General features: G+C 40.4%; 1 long non-coding RNA gene across 2 annotated transcripts; it reads right to left on the bottom strand.

The window, feature by feature from the left end:
• Window positions 1-1,081: 1,081 nt before the first annotated feature.
• LOC102576432 (uncharacterized) lies at window positions 1,082-18,447 on the bottom strand. 2 transcript variants are annotated; one of them, XR_009460792.1, is made up of 5 exons: window positions 18,359-18,447; window positions 14,396-14,528; window positions 12,317-12,373; window positions 11,937-12,009; window positions 1,082-2,672 (listed from the first exon to the last, which is right to left on the bottom strand). It is a non-coding gene; the product is annotated as an uncharacterized LOC102576432 (long non-coding RNA). The 2 variants fall into 2 exon arrangements; XR_362809.4 differs by lacking the exon at window positions 11,937-12,009.
• Between the last annotated feature and the right edge of the window lie 1,031 nt (window positions 18,448-19,478).

The following is a 19,478-nucleotide window of genomic DNA, read 5'->3' as shown; positions in this document are numbered from 1 at the left end:
CAGCTGTGTTATTTTTGAAACTCAAATCAGCTAAGAAAGCTTTGTATCATTAAAAAGTAAAGCCTTTCAAACCTCACAAAGTTTCCAGAATCAACCATAACCACTTCTTTAAAAAAAAATAAAGCTTACTTAATTCTTTCATCTGAATAAATGAAATACCAAATGAAATACCAAATGCTTTATATCACATGTATAAAGAGAAGAAAAAGCTTAGTAATGTGCTATACATCGTTCTTTTCAGCAATGTAGAAAGTATAATTTTTCTCTGGCCACAGAAATGTCCTGGGAGGTCCCTCTACTGTAGAAATAAGTGTTCAGTGGAGACTAAAGAGCAGCAATAAGTTTTTCCATTTTTCATATTTCCAGCACTTTGGCCATCCATTCTTGTTTCTTTTTAGCTAGGAGGAAGCAATACATTTTCTCTCTGCTACTGATAATGTATTTAAGTTCTGAGCATTCTTTGACTACTTGGTTTTCCAGTAAACTACTGAGAGGCACTCCTTTTTGCTCTTACATTCATAAGCAAATAAAAGACCCCATTAAAATTAAGCTTAGCCCTATGTCAAGGCTCGTTTTTTCTCTTGATAAACATCTAAAACACTTTAGGTTGAATTTCCAAAAGTGATCGGCATTGGCCTAATTCTGTTCCCATGGAAGTAAATTTGGATTTTGCAATTAGCATGAACAAGAATGGAATGAGGTAGATTTTTTAAAACCTAGCCTTCCATGCCTTGCAATTTTGTGGTGCATTTCAGCTCAGATAAAACTGAATCTTAGTTATCCAAACATCTAATTACCCCAATTATATTCAGGCAGCAATTTCAGTTTTGGATTTTTTATTCTGTTTTGGGGTAATGTTTCTGGGATACAGGACCTTGTTTCAGATGCATTCAGCACCTACAGCTCCCAGTGATTTCTGCTGGGTTTGTGAGTGATTAGCTCTTTTGAAAATCAGATGAAAATACTTTTTAAAATTGCTTTAAAAATGGATTCAGACTTCCTTGAAGTGCATTTTAAAATATCTAAAAATGACTTAACCAAAAGCTCTTAGTCCATGGACACAAAAAATAATGGACTAAATATAAACATTGGATTTATGGCATATTATAACCTGCCTAACATCCAAGAACCCCAGGTAACCTGTCTGCATTTTACCAGCTACATTCTATCACCAGGTCAACTTTCCTCCTGCCCCCACCTACCTGTCTGATATCTATTGTCCCCCATTCCCCCTGATCTTCACTGCCATGCATTTGCATTTTCACAGACCTGCATTTTGCATATTGGCTTCTATTCTACCCAGGAGAGCACATATTATACCACCAAACTCTCCCTATGCCTGAAGAAGGGTGTTTGTGCCCAAAAGCTTGCAAAGAACAATTTTTCCAAGTATTTAGTTGATCTAATAAAAGATCTAATAATTTAGATCTAATAATTTAGTTGATATAATAAAAGATATCACATCTACCCATGCCTGAATGCAGGCATATAAACTGTGACTAATTCCAAGAGTGTTGGCAGAACGGTGTGTGCTTATAGGCACTATTATGTCTACCACAGGGCATACAAATAGCATGATCCTCCTTCCATTGAAATTAATAGCAAGACTCCCATTGAAACTAATGGAAGTAAGGTTGAGTTTCTAAACAATAACATGTTCAGGTGACTGTGCCCAGAACATGAGGAACTTCAGAGGCATTGCCTTGTTTAATTTTGTCCTGGTGTGCTATTCTCATCCAGCATGCAAGAAAAGAAGTCTTAATTCAGCAGGACACCTTCAGTTTGGCTGGGAATATCATGTCTAACCAAATGCCTTACTCCACAAAAGATTTCTTAATGGATTTTAAATCCTTCCTTTTGGCATATCCTGCAGGGTTTAGTTCAGTGGGAAAGGGTACCCTGTCACTCAGAAGGATTGTATTAATGCTCCTAGCTGTTTCAAGAATCCTATTCTGGATCAGTCAGTTAAATAATACATGTTCCATCCTTTCAAAATTAAAAAAAAAAAAATCCCGGGTCATTTTCAGCCACCTGCAGTATTTTTCTGATCTGCTCTTACCCCGCACACCATTTTGGATCTGCATGAGAAATAATTATTTTCCAGGCTGACAGTTTGCACTCAGACATTGTATTTTGCCAGATTACAATTTTGATTCAAGTAGTAGGATTAAATCCTAAAATTAGGCATATATAACATTAAAGTGAAAACAATTGCTTGTCAACTACAGTGATGCTATTAGAAGGCATTATGATATATATGTTCTACGTTTGAGTCATATGTGGGTCATAAATGTGAGTGAGCATTTCCATTTTATCCAGCAAGTCCCCATGCTGCCGTATAATAATTTCATGGGACAGTTAAATCCATTAGGTAGCAGAGTGCATAAATACTGTATAATAAAATCCACAATGGCTCAAAATATATATCTAGTTCCTGGAATCTCATGCTGTATGTAATTTCTGTCTCCTTGTCTGATGCTGTTCTTCTGCCCCCTACTGCCCAACACTTTAACTTTTTTTATGATTTTCAAAACTGAATTTACTAATCTATGTTTAAATTTTTTTCTATCCTTATCCAATTTAATCAAAACTAAATAACCAGCGTGTGAAAAAGTGTGTATAATTCCAGCTTGATTTTCTGATAAGATTCTTGTGCTGAACAGCTTCAAATCCTGCAATACCAAACACAAAATATTTGTTAAAAACTTGCTTATTTTGGCAACTTGATATACCTCCAGAGTCACTGAGAATCCATGTTCTTGTGTATCAGTATAACAGTGTAATATCTATATAACAGTGTAATACAAGTGTAACTGGATGAAATTCTGCCTGGCGTTCTACAGGAGGTCAGATGAGATAATTTAACAGTCTTTGTTTTCCCTAAAGCAGTGAATCTCAATCACGGCACACTGGCTTCCTTGAGATCCTTTCAGGGGTGCCACAACATGCCAGACAACATTAGCACTGTTAAGTGTACAAACAGCTTTCACAAGATAAACCCAAAATTTCAACTAAGAATCCATAGTGTTAAAAAAATGTGATTGATTGCAGTCTTTTTTAGTTCTTTGCAACAAAAAAATTGCTGTATTATTTTCCATAGTCAAAAAAGGAGCAAAAAGTAAAATCTGGCATTTTCTGAGGGGTGTCTTGAGTCTACCAAGGGGTGCCTTGAACCTAAAAAGGTTGAGGACCCCTGCCTTAGAATCTATTAAACCAACTGGGTTGCACAGATGTTAAGTAAGAGGGGGGAATATTGACCTAAATTACTGGGTATTATTTGCTACATTTTTTTTTCAGATTGGCTGAGCAGTGGGGCTCAGGTAGCCCTTTGCTTCATTAAAAGAAAAGGATCTTGACAAAGGAACTCTATGCAACTTACAAGAGGAAGCTGAAGTATAAGTGAGCTTAGCAAAGGTGCATCCTATCCTTCTGATCATTGTGTGAGTGTTTTTTTTTCCCAAAATGCTGCTTATTCTTGGACATTCTTGCAAGCTATTGTTAAAAGGTTTTCTGGCGTACTTGATACAGTCCTTTGTGGTTCAGTGGTAGGATCTTTGTCTGCCACACAGAAGACCCAAATTCAACTTCCGGCTGCTTATATGACTACAGCCATGGAGGCACCAAAGATCTGGACAGTCTGGCCTTCGGACTGTCTCTCAGTGGCCTAAAAGGGGGATGGAAGGTTTGGGCAGCCTTCACTTCTCCAAACTCCTGCCTAGGCATATGCATCAAAGGTCTGAGTGACCTCTCACATATACATCACGAACCGAAAGGATCAACAGTTGCCAAAACCCTGGGTGTGCTTGACTATACAGTTACTCTAGTACTGCAATTTAAACATAAAACATTTTACGGGCATCATTTGCTAATAAGTGGGGACCCACATTAAGGGGGTCCTGTGGTCCTGCCAGTTACATAGACTTCCTAACCCAGACACAAGATCAATTATTTGTTGTTGAGTATCGGCTCTGTTGAGCTCAGAATCAAGCAAGGCTCATATTATAGACCAGGGGTGCTCAGCCTATGGCCCCCAAGCCAGATCCAGCCTCTGGCGCTTTGTTATTTGGCTCTGCACAGATCTGTGGGAAGCTTTGCAGGCCATGGACTTTAATGCTAGATTGGGTATGTAGAGCAGGGTCTGGATGAGGGCAGCACAGCCTGCGAAGCTAGATGCTGGCCAGACAGGGGCAGCGTGGATCTGTCTAACCCAATCCCAGCTGGGTGGGGGCAGTGCAGGCCCCCAGAACCCAATCTCAGCTGGGGGGTGCAGCATGGGCCCTGGGATCCTGATCCAGCTGGATGGTTGTGGCTCAGGGCACCTGGAGCTCAATGCTGGCTGGGCAGAGGCAGCAGAGGGCTCCCATGACCTGATCCCAGTGCGAGAGGGTGGCATGGAACCTTATCCATCCTGTGGGCTGGCCCTGCACCATTCATCTGGCTTACAGGGACAAAAATGTGAGCACTGCTACTGTAGTCAAAGGAAAGAGTTTGGCTGTATCTCAGAATTTGTGAACTGCCAAAATTGGACAATTAATGAGTACTTCTAAAACACGTACAAAGGAAGAGGGTATTACTGTTATACTTGAGAGAATAAAGGAAACATTCTTGGCATGTATATATTTTAAAGTCAAGGAAGTCTGTAGCCATCAGTTACTTCCCTGGTTATTTTTTGCTTGGCTTCAGAAAAAATTGAAATATGAAATAAATGTATATTAATGTATTAAGCCATACCTGTAAGGGACTGAATATATGAAAGTTAAAATGTAAAAAACAGAATCATTCATATTTGACTTTCCATATCCCATATCTATAGCTTAATTAATCAAATGTACCTCAAAGGAATAACCTTGTTATACCAGTTTACCAAAAAACTTGCTAATTTTGCCAACTTGATATACCTTCAGAGTCACTGAGAGTCCATGTTCTTGTGTATCAATATAACAGTACATAAGTATAATGTCATATATTTTCTCTCTCCTCTTCATCTTAAGATGGAGAGGCAGTATGCCAGGATAGGAGACTTCATTCTTAGTTGTCATTATGGAACTGGGATAGATCTAACAAAGTGTGTTTGTTCATTGTTCTCCAGGTTTCCTGTTGTCAACAATGTTTCCATCATCATTATCCATGACCATCTCTTGGCGTAGGGCAATGTTATTCTAATCTTAAACAAGAAAACAACAAACCCCTGCACTTTCAGGGTCCCTTCCAGCACTATCATCTAAGAGAGACTGGTCCAGTCACACAGGATTCTGTGGCAGAGTCAGGAACAGAATCTAAATCTCCTGTAGTCTTGAACTGCACATTTGCCAGAAAAACATCTCTCCTCTCTACCCATCTCAAGCTGCACAGGAAGTGCCCCTATGGAGTGGCCTGTTTTCCTAGGCTAGGACAATGAAAGTACTCTGAGTCTAATTAGCTACAAGAAGGCACTGAGAGGTTTGGGTGCTGAACAAATTGCGGACTGATTTCTACAAAGGTAAATAAAGAGTCATAAATGTCATTGTGTCTCCTTTCTACTTACTATTTTTTATGAAAATACTGGCTAGAGTTGAGGCAAATCAACATAAATCATCTCATGTAACATTAAAGACATTACTGAAAATCTTTATACATATAAAATATACGTTCCTTTCAATCTACCCCTAATCTTATCGCTCTGAGAAGTACTATGCCTAACTGCAGTCATTTCTAGGACTGATAAGAAGAAGATCCAAACTAATTGGCTTCCAAGGGGACCTTGTCACCAGAAATACTGTTTTTCATATAGTTACAAGAGTAACAAAAAAGATGTTTCATTTCCATGCACCCTTAAATAAGTTATGGATTTAAGGCTCGATTTAATCATGTTGCAAGATAGAGTACTTTCTGTGTTTTTCAAATCTGTACTGGGATTCCTAAATTTTGCCACTATTATAACAAGCATAACAGGAACGACACACTTTATCTGAGACAGGGTAAATCATTATTAGTCCTTAGTTATGTGGAAAAGTTGCATGAGTATAACCTGAAGTGTGAAGTTAAACCCATACAAAGTTCAGGGTGGATGCTTTTGTTTTAGAAGTAGCACTTTTTCTTTGGTTTAGCTTAAGTCAACTATTACATTAACCAAACATATCCACAAAGAAATGTGCAATGATTAACTTATATGTGTTAAATTGATTTTTAAATTTAAACCAATGCAACTTTCCTGTGGTCAGTGGCTTTTGTGTAACCACCATATTGCAGTGATATAGAACAATTACATAAACAGTTTGAACATAATCATTCATAATATATCTTGAGGGTTTAAATCCAAATATCATGGAGCAAGTGACCCGATCTGAGCAACCACTGCTACAATTGGTAAAAAATGTTACCCTCATTAGCAATGTCAGCAATGATTGTGTGGGCATAAATACAAGCTAGAATTCTCACATCAGAATAGGAACTCATTGATTTTGCAAGGTGTGGGAGCTTTAACAGCCTTTTTCATGTTCTGTGAATTAACCCAGGAATGGCCTTCAGCTGTTTTGGTGAGCACTGCCCACCAGTCCAGGGTTCAAATAAACTGGCATGTTTTACCAGCGCTGAATTTAAACACATTTTTAACCAAGAGTGTTTTTAACTGTGTTGCTGGAATTGAATGCACTTGTCCTGTATTCTAAAGGGAGAAAATACATTGCGTCTCAGAAGTCAATGTAAATGAGTTCCCAGTTCTGTTTCATGTGTCTGATAACACTTAGTGGGAATGAAATTGCTAGAGAGAATTGCAAATTGGAAGTGATTCTTTTCAGAGAGCTACTTTTGCAGTTTGTAGTGCCACCTCTGCTGCATGCACAACTTTGTGGTATTTCCAGTTTCCATTAAATTAAAAATGTAGGTTTTCTAGTCACATTTCCCCCCTCTCCACCTTGTTATATTGGTATTAGGAATATGCCACAAGATTGTGCTGAGGAGATTGCAGAGGAGAGGACATGGAAAAAATGTGCCTAATGCTCCCCTCTCCTCCCCACCTCTCCCCACTATATTCTGGCTTGTAGGGCACAGGAACAGCAGCAAGTACCATCTGGATAGTGTCATGAAGTGCAAGGTATTCTGGGAATCTTAGTTCTCTAGAGTGGCAGTGGTGTTTGTGACTGCTGGGGAAAAACTTTCACACCACTCTTTTTGATGCTGGAGCCCCTGTCCAGAGCACAACAAAGTGCTGATTTCAGTGGCAAAAAAATGGGGTCAATTCTTCCCTCAGCAGCACTCAATGACACACATTACCTATGTGAGAAAAATAATGCAGCAGGGAAATCAGCATGGATTTGTAACAGGTAGATCATGCCTGAACAATCTGGTTTCGTTTTATGACAGGGTCACAAAATGCTTAGACACAGGACTAGAGGTGGATGTCGTTTCTTGTACTTTAGCAAGGCCTTCGATATGGTATCTTATCCTATTCTCATAAATAAATTAAGAGGCTGTGACATAGATGCTTACACAGTCCGGTGGGTGGCAAATTGGTTTAGCGGTCGCACCCAGAGAGTGGTAGTAGATGTATCGGTATTGACCTGGAAGGATGTGGGTAGTGGGGTCCCGCAGGGTTTGGTCCTTGGACCTGTTCTCTTCGGTATTGACCTGTGGCTTGGATGTGGGTGTGAATTGTACTCTGTCCCAGTTTGCAGACAATACTAAATTGTGGGGTGAAGTGCACACTCCGGAGGGTAGGGAATGATTGCAGGCAGACCTGGACAGGTTAGAAAAGTGGGCAGTACACAAGAGGATGCAGTACAACAAGAACAAATGCAGAGTGCTGCACCTAGGGCACAATAATATCCAGCACACCTAGTGGCTGGGAAGTGACCCTTTCAGCAGCACAGAAGTAGAAAGGAATCTCAGAGTCATAGTGGACTCCAAGATGAACATGAGTCATCAATGTGATGAAATCATTAGCAAAGCTAACCGCACTTTATCATGCATCAGCAGATGCATGGCAAATATATCCAAGGAGGTGATACTTCCCCTTTATGCAGCATTGGTCAGACCGCACTTAGAGTACTGCGTCCAGTTTTGGGTGCCGTACTTCAAGAAGGATGTTGATAGACTCGAGAGGGTCCAGAGGAGGGCCACTCGCATGGTTAGGGACTTACAGGACAAGCCCTACGAGAAGAGACTGAGGGAACTAGACCTCTTCAGCCTCTGCAAGAGAAGACTGAGAGGTGATCTGAGAGGTGATTCATTAGGAGAACACAGCAAGGGATTGGAGATGTTCTGTTCACCAGGGCGCCTCTTGGGGTAACAGAAGCAATGGTCACAAACTACCAGAGAGAAGATTTAGGCTAGCTATCAGGAAAAACTTCTTCACGGTAAGGGTGGCCAAAGTTTGGCATGGGCTTCCAAGGGAGGTGGTGCTCTCCCCTACCTTGGGGGTCTTTACGAGAAGGCTGGATAGGCATCTGGCTGGGGTCATCTGACCCCAGCACTCTTTCCTGCCTAGGCAGGGGATCAGACTCTATGATCTACTGAGGTCCCTTCTGACCCTAGCATCTATGAATCTATGGTCAGAAAGTGCAGGCAGGGTAAGGCAAGCGGTCCCTTCCTCTCCCTCCATCCTTCTGGTGCCCCTTCTTTTAGGTGGTCCTATATAGTGGGATTGTACTTGGATGTTCATTTTGGCTTATTTGGGGAATGAATTAGTGTGGGAGGGTGAAGAATGAAACAGAAAGGTGTGGAAGGAAATGCTTTCTTCTAGAGGCCCCTCATTTTTGTCAGTTGTTTACAGACAACTGACATAATTGTCTTCATAGTTTATATCAGGATATGCTGCTAATGAACAGTTTGCAGCATCTGTAACATCACTGTGATGCTTTGCCAGATACAGGGAGAGAGTGACAATGCACTAGGGACTAGCTTTTTAAGGGTTTTTAAGCTTCTATTAATAGTAGCAAAAGCTCTTCCTGTAGCAGAGCCAATTTCTTGACTTTGCATCCCTTTGATGCAGCATTTACAGTCCTAGTTGGCTACACTAACTTATTTCAATTGATACAAGATGAAGTATGAAGTAAGTGGCTTTCACTAGAGTGGATGTTGGTTGTGTTGTATCAATAGGTATTTAGGGATAAACTCTTGGCCTAATCAAGTTAATGAAAAAAATTCCCATTGACTTAAAATGGGGCAAATTTTATTCTAGTTTTAAAAACATGTATACAGGCTAAGCCTTAACTTTGAATTCCATGTATTAGGTTTTGTATTTCTTTAATAATAAAGCATCTAAAAAATTAAATGATGGATTTGTTCACCCCGTATCAATTTAGAGAAAGGGACATTGCATATTTCATTATTGCAGAAATTGAATTATCAAATGCAAAGAATTGGAATAATATATGTACAGTGTTAAACTGTCTCTGGGGACACAGAGTATATTTTCTTTATGATTACATTTACTTCTCATCATTCATTTTTAATTAAGTTTATATATTGTAATTGCTGGCATCCTGTTATCTTCTTCCAAGATTAATTGGATTAATCATCCCATGAGTCTTAAAAATGATTATCAGGTCTTTAGAATTTTTTTTTAGAACTATTTTGGAGGACAAGAAATATTTTGACTTATTTAACTTTAATTATTGAAAATAATGCCCTCAGTAAAATTTGTGCTAAACTTGGCAAACTAGCAAGCATCACAGGAAAACCAGAAATACCTCTGGCAAGTCATTCATCATAAGATCTATTTTTTTTTGCAGATTCTTTTTGCCTACCATCTTCATGACATGGCTTTTGCAATTTTCACATGTAGGGAAGCTCTTCCTTGATGAAAATCCATATTTGAGAAAACTTGAAGCCCATTATTCTAGATTAGAAACATATATAAAATTATGTTGATTTATGGTTACATAAAACACTTGAATTACCTCTGATGTTATTCAAACTACATAGACTTTTTTTTTAAAATGGGAAATTTAAAAAAGAATAATTGTGGGGAAAGGAGGTAATTGCCCTAACTTGCTGCATCATTCTGCTACATCTAATTGCTAAGAATATATATCTCATATGTAACAGAATGATATATGCATATTCTTAGCAAGAATATATTTTTCTATATATTCTATAAATATACTCTTAGCAAGAGTATATTCTTGGCTAAGAGTATTTATCCATTTGCTAAGAAAACATGAAATGTATGAGGATATGTATAAAGATATATACTCAATAATAAGACAGGCATCCAGTCCAGGGGAAACTCAATTGTTATAATGAATCTCAGGTTCTCGTCCATTTAGGTTTCCTGTTTGCAAGCTCCTTCAGAGCCTAAATTAGGGAATAGTATGCTGACCACTGAAGGTGGATGGTGAGGGTAAGGGAGCTGGAGTGAAGTAGTGATTTTACCTGCCACTGCTCTTCACAACGTGAAGTCAGCTGCTGCTGCTCTTGCTTTAGCAGCCTGGGCTTCTGGGACAGGGGTCTTATGGTGCAGGCTGCTGGTGCCATGCTTACATCCTCATCCCCAATATGCCATTCAGTCCAGGGCTGTGCTTGCTGTGGCCAAGACTTCTGGAGGGCAGAACCATTCTCCTCACCCCCTAGGTACACTGCTGGGTATAAAAGCTGCTTCTACCTGGCTCCTATGACTAGTGCCCTGCTCGCCCTTCACCTTACACAGTTCACCTCTGTGATCAATATAAATTCCAAAACATATTGCAGGGCTAGAACAACAACAGCATGGATGCATTCATGGCTTTTTGAAATACATTACTTCAGTACAATGCTGCCCTATCCAACACTAGGCACATAGCTGTAACATTTATGGGTAAATAATCTGTGTAGCCCTGGGTTCCACAGCCCCTTCATCTTTCTTTGAATTTGGTCTGACTTTCTCTCTTCATTACAAGCCTGAATGTAACCAGTGATATAGTGCAGAAAACCCATTTTTAAGATAAATGAAGGACTTCATTACCAAATTGCCAGGATGTTCAAACTTTCACAAAGGAAGGAGTGATAAGAGAGGCTGAAAGTTTTCATATGATACTTTCATGCTGAAGGCAACTTCTTATTTGGAAAAGATGTCAAAGTCCTTGTGCTAAGGCTAAAACTGATCTTTAAAATCCTTTACTCCCTTTGAAAGAAGTATCTAGTGAAAAAACAAAAGAGGATAGATTTGTATTCTGCAAGAATACTTTTGAATGCTTCATTGAAATAACTCCATAGCAATAGTCTAGTTATAGCTGAGAAGTTGCTTTCATTACACAGCTTTTTTTGGTTTTTAAAATAAATTCTTTCCTTTTTTGTTGGGGGTTTAGTTTTTTGCAAAGTTCAGTAAAATTCCATCTATTCACTTCTGAATTAGCAAAGAGTGAAAAAGTGTATTAGGAAGAAGAGACAATGAATTAAATAAGAATATCAGACTATTGTCTAAATGGAGCTATTTAATATTGATTAGCATTGTTATTCTGGTTAAGGTACTGGAACACAGACCTTTCTACTATAAATGGGCATATGTGACCTATCAGCAAGTTTCTCAAGTATTGGGTAATTGGAAAACAAGAGGAGAAGGTGAACCATAAGCTCTGTAACGTTAATAAAATCCTACACAATTTGCTAAAAATAAGCCTAAACAAACAGCATTGATAAGAGGAGGTTTTTTATCACTTCTCTTACAGAACTGATCCTTAGATTAAACTGAAAGACAAGGAAGATTTGCACTTTGTAGATTAATGCTTCTCATTGTTTGGAAATACTTCCTGATATTCATCTCAAATCTCCCTTTGTTAATTTAATCTCAATACTCTTAGCCTTATCTCTATCCAGTGCTAAACAATTTCTCTCCTTGTTTCCATTCCTTAAAATAACTTTAAATATAGATTGGGGACAAGCCACTCAGCCAAACTCTCTTTCTACATCCCTGTAAATGCCTGGTCACTTCTTGTTCTTATGCTAGCGTGGCAGGGACACCACCATGAATAGAAATTTACGAGGGAGGAGAGCCTGGAGAGGTGCAGAGCCAGTGAGATGCCGCTGAAGACCGGTAGCACAGCAGGAACGGGGCTGCGGTGGAAAAAAAAACCCATGCCAGAGATCAAAGAGGAAAAGCAACAGCAAGCCAGAGGAGAGCTGAAGCCAGCACCGGCATGGATCCACTTTATGGTGGAGTGCTGATGCTGATTTGCCAGCTGGACTCCTGGAGGGGGAATAAAAACCCCACTGGACCGAGATCTGTGAGGCCTGGAAATGAGTCCTCTGGAAGCCCCAGAGTGGCCTGGAGCTGTCTGCAGCCCCACCAAGGGCATATGATGCAAGCCCCAAGAGGGGGCATGCCAGGATGATATAAGCTCAACAGGGCCTAGGTACTTACCTGGGACAGAGCACTGGATCCCAGATACAGCCAGCTGGGAATGGGATAGCGACGAACCTGAAAAGAGAGAGAGAAGGAACTTTGGACTGCTGTGGACCAGAACTAGGGAGAGAAAGTAGCGTACCTGGGAGCAAGGTAACCCGTATGGGTAAAATTACAGGCCAGTTAAAGTATGGCCCAAATACGGATGATACACTGTCCAAACTGGACTTTTAAAACCTAAAAAGGCAAAACAAAAACCTGTACCATGACAAGCGGACTCTGTCTTAGTCGTAGTCTGGAATTGACATCTTTGGTTGGGATACTGCAGGGTGTAGGGGAGGCAGAGCCCTGAAATGGGAAGCCAAATGGGAAGATTGAAGGAGGGCACCAGGGGAGGCAGGACTTAAAACCATCCTCCAAATAGTAAACTTATACCAACAAGATGTGGCAGAACAGAACCCCTAGGGACCATCCTGTCACAACCCAAAGGTGTGATATTTGTTTGTGTGTGCTTCGGCGCTGCTAAATTATTTCCCACCACTCGTAGCTTTCTTTGCAGGGTGCATTTCTAGGTTGCAAAAGAGAAATGCACGGTGCAAGGAGTTCCCGCCATTCGTATACAAATTTGTGTCCCACTATTGGCCAGTTCTAAATTATTCCCACGTGGTGGCTAGTGATTGGCCTGCTAGCCGTATAAGAGGCTTGAGCAGTTTCCGCCCAAGTTGGAGATCTCCGGAGGACAACCCTGCAAGGGGGGACTCCGTAAACATCTTGAGGAGAACTCTAGGTGCGCTGTGGAGCCTATCGGACCCAGCGCGTGTACCTTAAGAAGGCTATAGGGGTCTGATCAGCCTCTAGCCTCTCCCTGTCACTGCCTGATCCCTCGACGTACCCTTCCCTGCGCACAAGTTCCACGGAGCCTAGCAAACTTCGTGTGAGTGTATTCAGAGCTCTTTGCTTCGAGTTACTTTCTTCGGTTGACACAATGGGCTCGCGGTTTAGAGCTTTCAACTGGATTGGGCTAGAAGGTTCACGGGAAGGAACTCTAGTCCTCCTCTCTTCTTTTCTGTCTGTAACTGCAACTCAAGCAAGTTTTCCTGCCTGCACCGCGACCATCTTCGGTGTAAGTAAAATAATCTTAAATCAACCACTAAGCGTCCATGCCTAATTCTAGCGTGCCGCCTGCCTTCCCCAACCCGGCGTGTCTGGGCTGCTGGCCACAGCCCGCTGCGCGAAACCCCCCCCCCCCCCCCCGAGGGCCTCGGACCGCTCCCGGCCCGCACACATCCAAGACATCTGACCGGATGACAAGCTTTCAAACATAAAGCAGATGGCGGTGCCCGAAAAATCAGTAAGAACAAAATGCGCTAGTGAGTGGCATGGAAGGTTACAGCTAGGAACACTTGCTACTTTGTAATTATCTTCTTGCTAATTAGATATCTACTACTGAACATAATGCTGCAGACAAATGTACACGTGAAGGCTGGAACTGATACCTCTGTTTCTTGAAGCAAAGTTTTTGCAAATAACATCATAAAGAGCCTCAGATAACTAACCTCCTTATTCTTCCATTTAGAATTAAAAATTGATGTCTAATTTGTTTTTTGTTTTTACCTTCAAGTCCCTTTCAGCACTACTGCTTCTTATTTCTCTCTGTCATTGATTATATATGTCAAAAAGTATTGTATTATCCTCTTTTTTATAATTCAGTAAGTGATATTTTTGTTTGTTTAATTATGTGGACTGTTATCTAAAATCCATTCATGCAAATAGAAGCCAAGACAAGAATCGAAGTAGCCAAAAGGTAGTGCCACCTCTTAAAATAGACTTAATAAAGAATATACAGCCATAATAGTTAATATTACATGAGCACCCTGTACAATAATTTGGCTTAACGATTTCTAAATTCATTGTAAAGAATATAGTGAAATGGAGGATCTGAAGTCAGAAGCCAAAGCCCATTAAGTTCAACAGGCTTTCTGGTGGAAGTTAAAACACTAGATGGTTAATAAATTAACTGGATATGGCAGTATATGTAATGCTATAACTAGAACTGTTACCCAAATATTTATGTCATTTGGCTGTTCCTGTGCTTACTTTGGTAAATGTCAGTCTTTTTTGATGGTGTTCAGGTGGGCAAACTCAACTTCTGTTTCACTTGATAGGGTCATCTAGTTGTCCCTCTCCTCTGGAGTCCAGGTTCATCAAAGTTCATTATCTTATAGCTCATCTGCATGAGGAAATGTCATCATGTTTAAAAATGTTTTACAGTCAAACTAGCTGATTGTCCAGAACATTGTAGACAAAGCTGATGTGATGTTGGCCATTGTGGACAAAGACAAAGTGGTCTGTGTCAGTTATGCATGATTAAACTCTACTGGGACAAGCCCTTTCTTTTAAAGTACACGATAATTATCTCCATCTCGCATCTCAACATCCACTTCAGTTTGCATTAATAAACAAAAGTAGTTTTTAACGAGAAAATGACAAAAAAAAGAAAAAGAAAAAATCATGAATATACATCCAAAATTATCATCAATTGTTTTTGCTATGGTAGCACCTGAGGCTGTTGTAGGTGCTATTCTTTCATATAATTCCATCCACCCTGCTCCAGTGGGATGCTCCACCACCTGAGTTAACCAGCTGAAGCAGCGGCAGCGAGGAGTGCGGGGCCTGCGCCAGTGCCCAGGGCCAGTGGGGGCCTGCACCCAGGGTGGGGCAGTAGGAGTGCAGGGCCTGGGGCCAGGGCTGGCAGGGGCCCATGCCCAGAGTGGGGCAGCAGGAGTGCCAGTGCCTAGGCTGGCACGTGGGGCCGGCAAGCTGGCAGGTAGAGGCAGCGGTGGTGAGAAACAATGAGGGGACAGGCATCAGCACAGGGCCTGCGTTGGTGCCCAGGGCCAGGGCTGGTGGGGGCCCAGTATGAGGCAGCAGGAATGCAGAACTGGGCTGGCACATGGGACTGGAGTGGCCAGCGGGCTAATGGGGAGAGGCGGTGGTGGCGAGAAGCCGCAGCAAGAAGCTGCAGTAACCAATTACTTATATTTACATTCATTCCTATGGGCAAATGGGTTTTGCTTAGCATGGTTTCACTTACCGCTTGTTTTTTCTGGAACCAATTAAGAGTGCTAAGCAGGGGTTGCCTATATGTGATTAGAAACTGGTTCAAATTTGTAACACAATAGAATTGCAGTGCACGTAAACTGCTTTCAAAATGGCCGAAACTGGTTTAAGATCAACCTGGATGGATGTAGTATCAGACAACTGATTTATTAATAAAAGTGATGGTTTATTGAACTTCTGTCCCAGATTCCATCCAGATTCAAGTTAATTCACAGTCCCTCAGCATCCCAGGATGCTTTGCACCTCCTCTGCAGATCCCCCTCTCCCCTTACACAGTGGATGGGCTAGCTTTGGCCCAAGTTGTCTGCTCCAGCAGAGCAAGGAGGCATGGTCTAGCACCCCGCAGCTTCTGATGTGAGCCACTGCAGGCATGTGGCTACATTTCTAGAATCAAAAGTGAATGTCTGTTCACTTGTTTTTTGGTTCAATCTATGCAGTTTAAGCTAACCTGAGAAGATTGAATTGATTCAGCCTCAGGCTTTTTGACTGTCTGTATTTAGCCCAAGTGGTAAAGTTATACCAAATAGGTCAGATGGGTATAATTTTGTTTTGAATGAACACATTTTCCTAATCAGTAACCTTAAAACAGTTTGTAATGCCTTCTACTGTCTTTCATGCTACAGCTCAGCCACACACCAGGGATTAAAAATTAGCAAAATCTTTAATTCTTGGCTTCATAATTATGGTTCAAGTTATTCTGTAAATGACACTGTAGCAATTCCAGAGTACCATAAATGCCTTCCTATAAAAATAGCATATTTGAAATTTAAAATCAGTTTAATTTCTATGCTTCTTTAAAAGTCAGTATCTCATGATATCTCAAGGACATGTTTCCAAACCATAGGGCTTTTTACATAGTCACTGCCTAAATTACCACAGATGTCTAAAAGATAAAATTAACAGGATCCTCTCTCACAAGAGGGTGAGCATGAATCAGGAGATTCTTGCCTCTTTGTTGGATCCAACCTTCATTGACATAAACAGGGAAGTAATGAACTGGAACTTTTCTAACCCATAAGGTTTGCAAAATAGATGGTTTCTATATTTTCTTTTATGCGTTATCCCAAATGTTCATTGTTTCTCTCATAAAGGGGGAAATGTGCTGAATTTAATAAAGGTGATAATGTAGCATAGATTTTGTTTTAGAAGATGACCATATAAGGACAACTATGAAATGTTAAATAATAATATTAGATGCTGCCATCTTCTAATAAGGACCCTCTGGGGGGAAATCATTGAGAAGTTCTGCTTATAAATAGATGGTATGATATGACTCATTAATAGAAATGCCTAACTTTTCCTTAATTTAATGGAGCATTGAGTTAAATGTTGAGTGAATTCTCTCCCTGAACCAAACTGGGTGTGACAACTGAATAAAGTTACAGAGCTAAATCTATTGTTGTTGTTTAAGGCTCACACTGGGCATGTCTACACAGCCTTTGTGCCAAACCTGAGAAGCCACTGAGAAGCACACCCCATTCACATGGTTCCGCTCCATGTATGTCAAGTCCCAGAACTGAGGCCATGAACCTTTTTTAGACTGGCACTCTTTGTTTTTACCTCCAACCCCATCCTCAAGTTTCCTTTTGATCGGGTTTAGTGGTACATATTCAGGGCTGTTCTAAGGCAGCTACGCTTCCTCATTTCCAGGATTTGACACACCTGGATCAGGAGGGAGTGTGTATGGCATGCTGTGTAGTAGTGATCCAGGGCTCAGCATGGCACAGAACAAGCTCATTCAATGCTTATGAATGGAACCAAATAACAGAAACATGTACCAATAGTAACTTGAGTTTTGTGATATATGTTTCCAGCAATAGCTTTCCACCTATACTGTGCCTAGGAATTTCAGATGCGACTTGGATTGGTATCAATTGTTCAGACTTGTAAATGGCATAGGAGACTACCTCAGTCTCTTTGACTGAAGATCTCTGCTAGGAAGATAGGGCCCAAAACAAAACAAATGTACATTTCTACCTTCAGATTACAATTCTGTTGATGTGGGGAGCTGGTAAACACAAAATGGATGGTAAATTTTACTGGACATACACTGGATTAAAATGTATATGTAGGAACAATTTATAATCCTCATTCATTTTTTGAGGGGCAAGTAAATGGCATTGCATGCCAGTGGTAGCCTATGAGAAAGAAGACAAGCTTAAGGCTTCTCACTCATACTGAGTTCACAGCCTCCAATTCATTAATCTGAACAGCCCAATCTTAAATTAGTATTCTGATCAGCCCTCAACAAAGGGTTCAAAATGTTAAACAGCCACTGAATGGACTAGCTCCAGCTGAGTGGAATGATTTGACTAATGTGATAGATCACTCTGGAGATAGATTTATCTTCACCTAATGGAGTTGAAATGGAGAAAACAGCAGGGAAGATAATACATGAAAGATCTACAGATTTTATCATCATACTTCTGAATTTCTGAAATGGGGGAGGGATACAATAGCTGAATGCATTAATGACCAATATGGATTGTCCACAGGCTAAATATTTCAGCTGTGCAGATTTGGCAGTTCAGAACAGCAATACACATTTTTGTCTTTGAGAGTTGAATTTGCAGGCTCTGACCCACATAAAGGTTTGCATCTGAATGAACCTGCTGCAGAATAACTGGTAATTTTCAGGCCAGACACATTCTCCAGTGCTGGGCAATCTACAAAGGATTGATCAAGTGAGTTTTAGGATTGTTCTCACTACTGCTTTTGGGGCTGGTGATCTGGCCAGTGACAGAAAGTTTTTTCATCAGCCTTCAAAATGGTCCAAACTGTTTTTCCAAAATAAAAAACCCCACTTTTCACTGTCTCCTGAACTGTGTCCTATTTACTAGGAGACTTCTTCCCCTCTACCCCTCTCTGTGTCTTTTTCACTAGAAGACCCCCCCCCTCCCAAAATTTTAAGCTTCCTATTTACCCCCTTTAAAAACCTACCTGTGCTTGACATTTACAAACCACTTCTCTCTAGCATTGACTAAGGAAGGGCTGTAGCCATGTCTTCTGCTTTTTTCTGTTTGCTTCATCACCTCATCATCCCAACTTGCCTCTCTGCCTTTTATTTCATTCACCTGTTGTATCCTGCCTAATGGAAGCACCCTGAGACATGGACTTGAGTTCTCCAATTTAGTTCTGATCTGCTGTGTGTAAATATCCTGTCAGAGCTTTACTTTTACTAGCTTGGGCAGTATCTCTGACTCTCACAGTATATTATCTTGCTGGCCTGTCCACTGCATTTACTTAAATATCCAATTACCTGTTACTCAGATATCCAGTTAAGTGTATTTTTTGTTGTCATGCATTAAAATAAAATGCTGGAAATGGAGGGAAGAGGGCTTGAAATCTAGGGTATGCCGAAAACTAAAAGCTGTGTGTCAGAAGCCAGCTAGTATCACATTGTTTACAAACGCCAGGTACTTGAATGCAAGGAAATTAATAGGTAAGGTTATAATTTGATACTAGCCAAATCACAAAGTAATTTTCAGACTCTTATTTTCTGTTTCACAGCAAGCAGAGAGGAAAGGAAAAGAGTATAACCCAATCTGCAGTCTGTGACTGGTTTTAATTACATGTGCTGAAATTAAATAGTGTTCCTCTACTTCTCAATTAAAGAAGGAATAATCCATTAAAAATATACAAGAATGTTAGGGCAAAAAATAACTTTTGTTCCAATGGCTGTTCACATAGGTCTTTAAAGTATAAATGTATGCTTAGTCTGTAGAAAGCTTTATCCAACAAAAAACATCCAAAAATTAGAGGGTTTTTTTTGTAAACCCTTTTGGCAATGTATGGCCACTAGGTGTCAATCCTTACCCATGTGTAAAGCAGTTTAACAATATTTTTCTCAAGCAAATAGGTAGCAAAGGTCAAGAAGCTTCCAGGAACCACCAAGTAAGAATGTGCAGAATGAAGAATTAGTAAATGCTAGAACAAACAGAAACCAATCCCCTACATTATAAGACCCTCCTCCTTCTACACCTGGCAAGTTCAGATCCATATATTGCAAGCTGGAGCCATTGCTAGTTAATTAATTAAACCAACCCTTTATTCTTTGTAT

Source organism: Alligator mississippiensis, chromosome 3, assembly GCF_030867095.1.
Source record: "Alligator mississippiensis isolate rAllMis1 chromosome 3, rAllMis1, whole genome shotgun sequence".
In the NCBI taxonomy this organism is placed as follows: Eukaryota; Metazoa; Chordata; order Crocodylia; family Alligatoridae; genus Alligator; species Alligator mississippiensis.
This window is presented reverse-complemented; position numbering and strand designations above follow the sequence as displayed.